This window comes from Pseudonaja textilis, unplaced genomic scaffold (genome assembly GCF_049901715.1).
Source record: "Pseudonaja textilis isolate UNSWEBS1 unplaced genomic scaffold, rPseTex1.2 PTEXSCF20, whole genome shotgun sequence".
In the NCBI taxonomy this organism is placed as follows: domain Eukaryota; kingdom Metazoa; phylum Chordata; class Lepidosauria; order Squamata; family Elapidae; genus Pseudonaja; species Pseudonaja textilis.
Genome location: NW_028262864.1, coordinates 2,479,605 through 2,487,157, shown reverse-complemented (window position 1 = coordinate 2,487,157; position 7,553 = coordinate 2,479,605). Strand labels below are relative to the sequence as shown.

General features: G+C 46.3%; 1 pseudogene; it reads left to right on the top strand.

The window, feature by feature from the left end:
- The first annotated feature begins 665 nt into the window (after positions 1–665).
- On the top strand, positions 666–1,671 carry LOC148123742 (uncharacterized; annotated as a pseudogene).
- Positions 1,672–7,553: the final 5,882 nt, after the last annotated feature.

Here is a 7,553-nt window from a genome sequence, read left to right as displayed (position 1 = left end):
TCCTTGGTATGGCCTGGCTACAGTTACACAATCCTCTGGTGGCTTGGGTGCAGAACGCTATTTTGTTCCCGAGCCTCCAGTGTGTGGACCATTTACGACACACCTGTGCTGGCCAGGACATCGCCACCCCGCCATCTCTGTACCTCCTGAATTCTCTGATTTTGTCGATGTATTTAGCGAGAAGGAGGCGGATCGGTTACCCCCGCATCGACCCTATGACTGTCCTGTGGACCTTCTACTTGATGCCCCACTACCCAAGGGATGCCTGTATTCTATGTCTGAGCCCGAATTGGCAGCCCTTCATGATTTCTTAGACAAGAATTTGGCCCAGGGGTTTATCCAGCCGTCGTCGTCCCCTCTTTCTGCTCCCATTCTTTTCGTGAAAAAGAAGACGGGAGATTTGCTCTTGTGCTGCGACTACCGCCGGTTGAACGCCATTATGGTGAGGAATAGTTATCCCTTGCCACTCATTCCAGAGTTGATGGAGCGGTTACGGGAGGCTACTATTTTCACCAAGCTCGATCTTCGAGGGGCCTACAACTTGGTGCAGATGCGAGAGGGGGATGAATGGAAGGTGGCGTTTGGCACCAGATACGGTCATTTTGAATACACCGTAATGCCGTTCGGGTTGACCAACGCTCCCGTGGTCTTCCAGCACCTGATGAACGACGTGTTCCGGGACATGCTTGATCGATTCGTGGTGGTGTACCTGAACGACATTTTAATCTATTCCAGGTCTAGGGACAGCCACCTTCAACATGTTCGCTTGGTTTTACAGCGTCTTCGGGAGCATCAACTTTATACGAAGCTGGAGAAATGCCTCTTTTTCCAGACTTCCATAGAGTTCTTGGGGCACATCATCTCCCCTGAAGGCATTGCCATGGACCCGCGTAAGGTGGAGGCTTTGTGTAGTTGGGAACCCCCTCGTCGAGTAAAAGACGTTCAACGTCTCTTGGGGTTCGCTAATTATTATCGGACCTTCATCCCGGGTTTTGCCAAGCTCATGGATCCCATCACTCAGCTCCTTAGAAAAAAAGTCCCATTCCAGTGGGGGCCCCTGCAGCAACAGGCCTTTGAAGCTCTTAAAAAGGCCTTCGTCGCAGAACCTATCCTGAGGCATCCTGATCCACATCGTCTGTTTGTGGTGGAGACGGATGCGTCCAACGTGGCTATTGGGGCGGTGTTGTTGCAAGCCCCAATGGATGGCGCTACTCTTTTTCCTTGCGCTTACTATTCTCGGAAACTCACTTTGTCCGAGCGCAACTATAATATCTGGGAAAAAGAGTTGTTGGCTATCAAGGCTGCGTTTGAGACCTGGCAACATCATTTTGAGGGGGCCCAGCACAAGGTGGAGGTTTGGATGGATCATCGTAATTTGGAGCACTTGACCACTGAGAGGAAGTTGAACCAGTGACAGATTCGGTGGTCGTTGTTCTTTGCTCGGTTCAACTTTTTTGTGACTTATATCCCCAGTGGTCAGAACCGGAGAGCAGATGCCCTGTCCCATAAACTGGAGTACCTTTGTCCCGAGGACCCTCTTCCTTCTCATACGGTGCTACCACCGGAATCTTGGGCCGTTATCCAGGAACCGGTGGTTTTGCGGACTCGGATACGAGAGGCGCAGCGCTTAGACGCTTGGTCGCAGCAGAGAATGGGGGAAATTGGACCTGACTCCCCATGGACTTTGGAGGAGGGCTTACTACAACATTGGGGCTGGTTGTACGTGCCCACAAGGACACTTAGAGCCCTCATCATGACTCAATGTCATGACAACCCTGTTGCTGGCCATTTTGGATTTTTTAAGACCCTTCATCTGGTCACACAGATTTTTTGGTGGCCTCGAGTCCGACATGATGTCTACGCCTACGTTGCGTCCTGCGTACAGTGCCGGCAAGCGAAAGCTGCGACGGGCGCGCCTCCTGGTCTCCTTCAACCATGGGGGGCAATTTTCATGGATTTTTTAACACATTTGCCCTCTTCGTCAGGGTATACGACGGTGCTCGTGGTGGTTGATATGTTAACTAAGATGGCTCATTTTATCCCCTGTCGGAGGTTACTGTCGGCTCGTACTACTGCCCAGTTATTCTTACAACACGTTTTCCGTCTGCATGGTTCACCGGACAGGGTGGTTTCGGATCGCGGTGTCCAGTTTACCACGCAATTTTGGAAGAGCCTGATGACCGCGTTGCAGGTGCAGGTGTGCTTGTCGTTGGCGCACCATCCGGAGACTGATGGTGGGATGGAGAAGGTGATTGGCATCCTCGCCCAATATTTACGATGTTTTGTTAACCACCAACAGAATGATTGGGTGACTTACCTCCCGTTGGTGGAGTTTGCCTTCAATAACTCTCAGCACACCTCCACTCACGTGACACCTTTTTATGCAAATATGGGTTTCCATCCAAGGTTTTTCCCATTGTCTATCGTGGATTCTCCGGTTCCCGAGATGCGGGACTTCTTGTCGGAACTGCATTCGGTTCATCAATTGGTATCGCAGCAATTGGAACGGGCTAAGGTGGACTATAAAAGGTTCGCCGATCGTTCGCGTCGCGCGACGCCTCCGTTGGCTGTGGGAGACAGGGTGTGGTTATCCATGAAGCATCTATGGGTCGACCGTCCATTCAAGAAGTTGGACCATCGTTTCATTGGTCCCTTCCCTATCGAGGCGGTCATCAATCCCGTTACATATCAGCTCACCCTGCAGTGCTCTATGCGCATTCATCTTGTCTTCTACCGTTCCCTTCTGGTTCCTGATGCCCCATCGTGTACTCTCCGTTCCCCCACTGGTACAAGTTCTCCATCTATACCCGGCAATGATCCTGCTGCTGACGACACGGTGGTCGGCATTATAGATTCTTGCTGGTTGAAAGGACCATTTCAATATTTTGTCGAGCGGCTAGGGGATGGACCAGAGGCTCTTTCCTGGAAAGATGCTTCTACGATTCAAGCCCCAGACCTTATCCAGAGATTCCATGCGCAGTTTCCATTGAAATCGCATCCGAATCGTCAGACTCGGGGCAAGGGCCCTGCGGTGAGGATAGTGTTGTGACTCGGAGGTTGAGCCTGCTCTGTTAGAAGACACAAACTCGAGTAATGAGGAAGAGGAGGATTTGGCCTTGAGTTTTGAGCCTGCCTTGCTGGAAGTTTCGGAATCATCTCCCTCCCCAGGACCTTCCTCCCTGGTTGTGCCTCAGGTGTCGGCAGAGCATGCCAGAGTCCTTGGCTGAGGATCAAGCTACGGAATGCTGGTTTGATGCAAGGCAAAGACGCAGGCAGAAGCGTGAAATTCAACGTAAAGGAAATGTCAAATCAGGAACTGATTTGAGAGACGGACATGCCACTCAGGACATAAAAGAGGGCGTGTTAGCTCTGAATCCCCATTCGGTACAATTTGTTTATTTGAAAAAGCAGCTTGGACAAATCCTCTGTGCAAAGTCTGCCTTTTGATTTATGGTCTTGTTTGTTATCGGACTTGGCAGGCAGCTTCTGGAAGACTGCCAAGGAACTTCTCCAGTCAAAGGAATTTAACTCTGTTGTTCCTGATCCTGTCTGTTTATTTATATCCCTTTGAGGCTTGGACTCTCACCTCGTGGTCACAGGTGAGACAGAAAAGATATATATATATATATATATATATATATATATATATATATATATATATATATATGTGTGTGTGTGTGTGTGTGTGTGTGTGTGCGCGCACGTGTGTGTGTGTGTGTGTGTGTATGTATATGTATATGTGTATATGTGTATATGTATATATATATATATATATATGTGGATCTTTGGTTGTTCGGGTTTTCTCCCGCGTAAGATTCGAAGTATCTAGGCAACGTTTCGATGAAGTCTCATTCATCATCTTCAGGCTTCTGTCTTCGGCTCTTGCTTCTCAGAGTGATGTGAGATTGCAGCTGCTTCTTCCTTTTAACTGCTAGTGGGGGTGGGACTTGATTGGGTGGGGGCTTGGCTGTGTTCTGATTGGGTGGGGGGTTGGCAGTGTTCTGATTGGTTGGAGGAAACAAAACTTACAACCTAGCGACCTACTAGTAAGCTTCAATGTCATATCCCTCTTCACCCAAGTGCCAATAAAAGAAGCCTTGACAGCCATCCAAGACAAATACAACCCCCCCAAGCACATCCTAGATCTGACCAACCACTGCCTATCCAATACATACTTCACCTTCATTGGACAAAAATACAAACAAATAGAAGGAGCACCCATGGGATCACCCCTCTCACCTGTCATCGCAAACCTCTACATGGAACACTTTGAAACACAAGCTCTAGAAAAATACGACCACAAACCCAAACTCTGGCTCAGATACGTAGATGACACCTAAGTGCACGCATTGAAGAACATAAGAACTCAATCAAAAAAGAAGAAACGACCTCTTCCCTGGTCCAACACCTCAAAGCCACAGGACATGAAATTGATTTTAAAAATACCAGAACTATCGCCAAAACCGAACACTTCAACAGCAGAATAATCAGAGAAGCCATAGAGATAGAAAAACGCCCACACAGCATGAACAAACGAGATGACACCTCCCGCCTCCAGCCATTTGGAAACCCGCCCTCATGAACAGACGAATACCTAACATGAAGAACAACACCAGACCCACACCCATGAGAGCCACACAAGATGCCACCACCACACTTCCATGTAGAAAACAGACTCACACCCACTCAGAAGATGAGACACAACCATGGACCAGAAGCTGCACTGCAGCCGCATCACTACCCACTTCAAACCCCTCCGAGCCATACATGAAGCAAACCGACACCCACTATGAAGATGCAGCACGACCACGAACTCGAAGCCAAACAGCAACATCACAGCTCACCAACTCAAATCCCCAGCAACTAAGACTAACCTGAGCACAACCAAGCCCCCACCTGAACAGAACACGCTCCAAGCAATCAGAACACTGCCAACCCCCCAACCAATCAGAACACAGCCAAACCCCCTACCAATGAGAACACACCCCCACCCAATCAGAACACAGCCAAGCCCCCACCCAATCAAGTCCCACCCCCACTAGCAGTTAAAAGGAAGAAGCAGCTGCAATCTCACATCACTCTGAGAAGCAAGAGCCGAAGACAGAAGCCTGAAGATGATGAATGAGACTTCATCGAAACGCATTGCCTAGATACTTCGAATCTTACGCTGGGAGAAAACCCGAACAACCAAAGATCCACATACAAATACCCATGAGAACCTCAGAAAATATATATATATATATATATATATATATATATATATATATATATATATATATATATATATATATGGATCTTTGTTGTTCGGTTTTCGAGTTGTGGTTGTGCTGCGCCTTCATGGTGGGTGTCAGTTTGCTTCATGTATGGCTCAGAGTGGTTTGATGGGTAGTGATGCAGCTGCAGTGCGGCTTCTGGTCTGTGGTCATGTCTCATTTTCTGTATGGGTGTGAGTCTGCTTTCTGCGTGGAAGTGTGGTGGTGGCATCTTGTGGCCTCATGGGTGTGGGTCTGGTGTCATTCTTCATGTTAGGTACTCGTCTGTTCATGAGGGCGGGTTTCCAAATGGCTGGTAGGCGGGAGGTGTCATCTCGTTTATTCATGCTGTGTGGGCGTTTTTCTATCTCTATGGCTTCTCTGATTATTCTGCTGTTGAAGTGTTCGGTTTTGGCGATAGTTCTGGTATTTTTAAAGTCAATCTCATGTCCTGTGGCTTTGAGGTGTTGGACCAGGGAAGAGGTCTGTTCTTCTTTTTTGATTGAGTTCTTATGTTCTTCAATGCATGCACTTATTCTTCTGTTAGTTTGTCCAAGCCCCCACCCAATCAAGTCACACCCACACTAGCAGTTAAAAGGAAGAAGCAGCTGCAAGCTCACATCACTCTGAGAAGCACAGAGCCGAAGACACAAGCCTGAAGATGATGAATGAGAATTCATCAAACGCGTTGCCTAGATACTGCCAATCTTACGCGGGAGAAACCCGAATAACCAAAGATCCACATACAAATACCCGAGAACCTCAGAAAACACACACACACACACACACACACACACACACACACACATATATATATATATATATATATATATATATATATATATCTTAAGTTTCGCTGGTGCTTATATGGATGGCTTCGAAGAGCTGAGATTTTCCCACGTAATAGTAGTTGTGCTTTTAAAGCACAACTACTATGACGTAGGAAAATACCCAACAAAGCCAATGCCATATATATATATATGATAATAATCACATAATAGTAGCATTGGCTTATCCATACTAGAAAGCTTTCATTATATAATTAATCATTCTCTTAATCTTTTTACTTTATAACGTCTGTTTCTGTGAGTTAGCCATTGGTAAAACTGGTCCCATGTTAAAAAGTATTCTGTTTCTTCCTTCTCCTTTATGTCCATCTCTGCGCATTCTAATATTTTTTATAAAGCTTTCATCTAACGGGAACTCTTCATTTTTCCATTGTAGGGCAAAGACAATTTTTGCTGCTGTTAACACACGTAAAATTAGGTATGTATGCAGTGCGGTGGGCCCTACTCACTTGACAGCATTTCCTAAAAGGGGCAAGGATGCCATTTCAGGTAAGGACTGACCATAAAATTATGGAAGACCTGAAAACTCCATGCAGGCTATCCCCTAAACTGCAGACCCCTCTGCAACCTTCAACACTCAAAGAGCCATTTGGACCCATTTCCCACAGAAAACTTCGGGAGCCACAAAACCTGGATGGGCATGGCCAACTCAATGTCACTCCCACCCAGTCACATCACACACCCCACAGCCATGTGGGAAATGGGTCCGCCTCTCTCCCTCCCTCCCTCCCTCCCTTTCATTTCTGTTTTTCTCTCTTTTCCCTCTCCTTTCCTTCCTTCCTTCCTTCCTTCCCTTTCCCTCTTTCTTTTTCTTTCCATTAAATGCAATAGCAAATCCAAAATAAAGTTATTAATTGCGGGAAATTGCTTCTCTGTAATCTTTTCATAGTGAACTCTAAGTTGATAGAAGCTGGCAAGATTGTACTAACAGCAATAGCATATATATATATTTTCTTTTCAGTTTGACAATATAATACATTAACCAAAATTATAAATAATCTTATTTTCAGATGCATTTTTGTCATCTCTGTTATTTCCTTTTAAAAAAATCAGACTTGCTTCCAGTTTGTGCCTTCTGACAAACTGCAGTTTTCTTGGCAAGAGATCTAGCTTGCCATTGCTTTCATCATAGGTCTAAGTTCTTTTTCTTTCTTTCTTTCTTTCTTTCTTTCTTTCTTTCTTTCTTTCTTTCTTTCTTTCTTTCTTTCTTTCTCTCTCTCTCTCTTTCTTCCTTCCTTCCTTCCTTCCTTCCTTCCTTCCTTCCTTCCTTCCTTCCTTCCTTCCTCCCTCCCTCCCTCCCTTCCTTCCTTTTCCTTTCTTTCTCTTCCTTTCTCTCCCCTTTCTCTCATTTGTTTCCCTCTCATTTCCCTCTCATCCTCTCCCTCCATCATTTTCTCATTTCTTTCTCTCTTTCTCCCCTTTTCTCTCTCTCATTTCTTGCACGCACATGCAC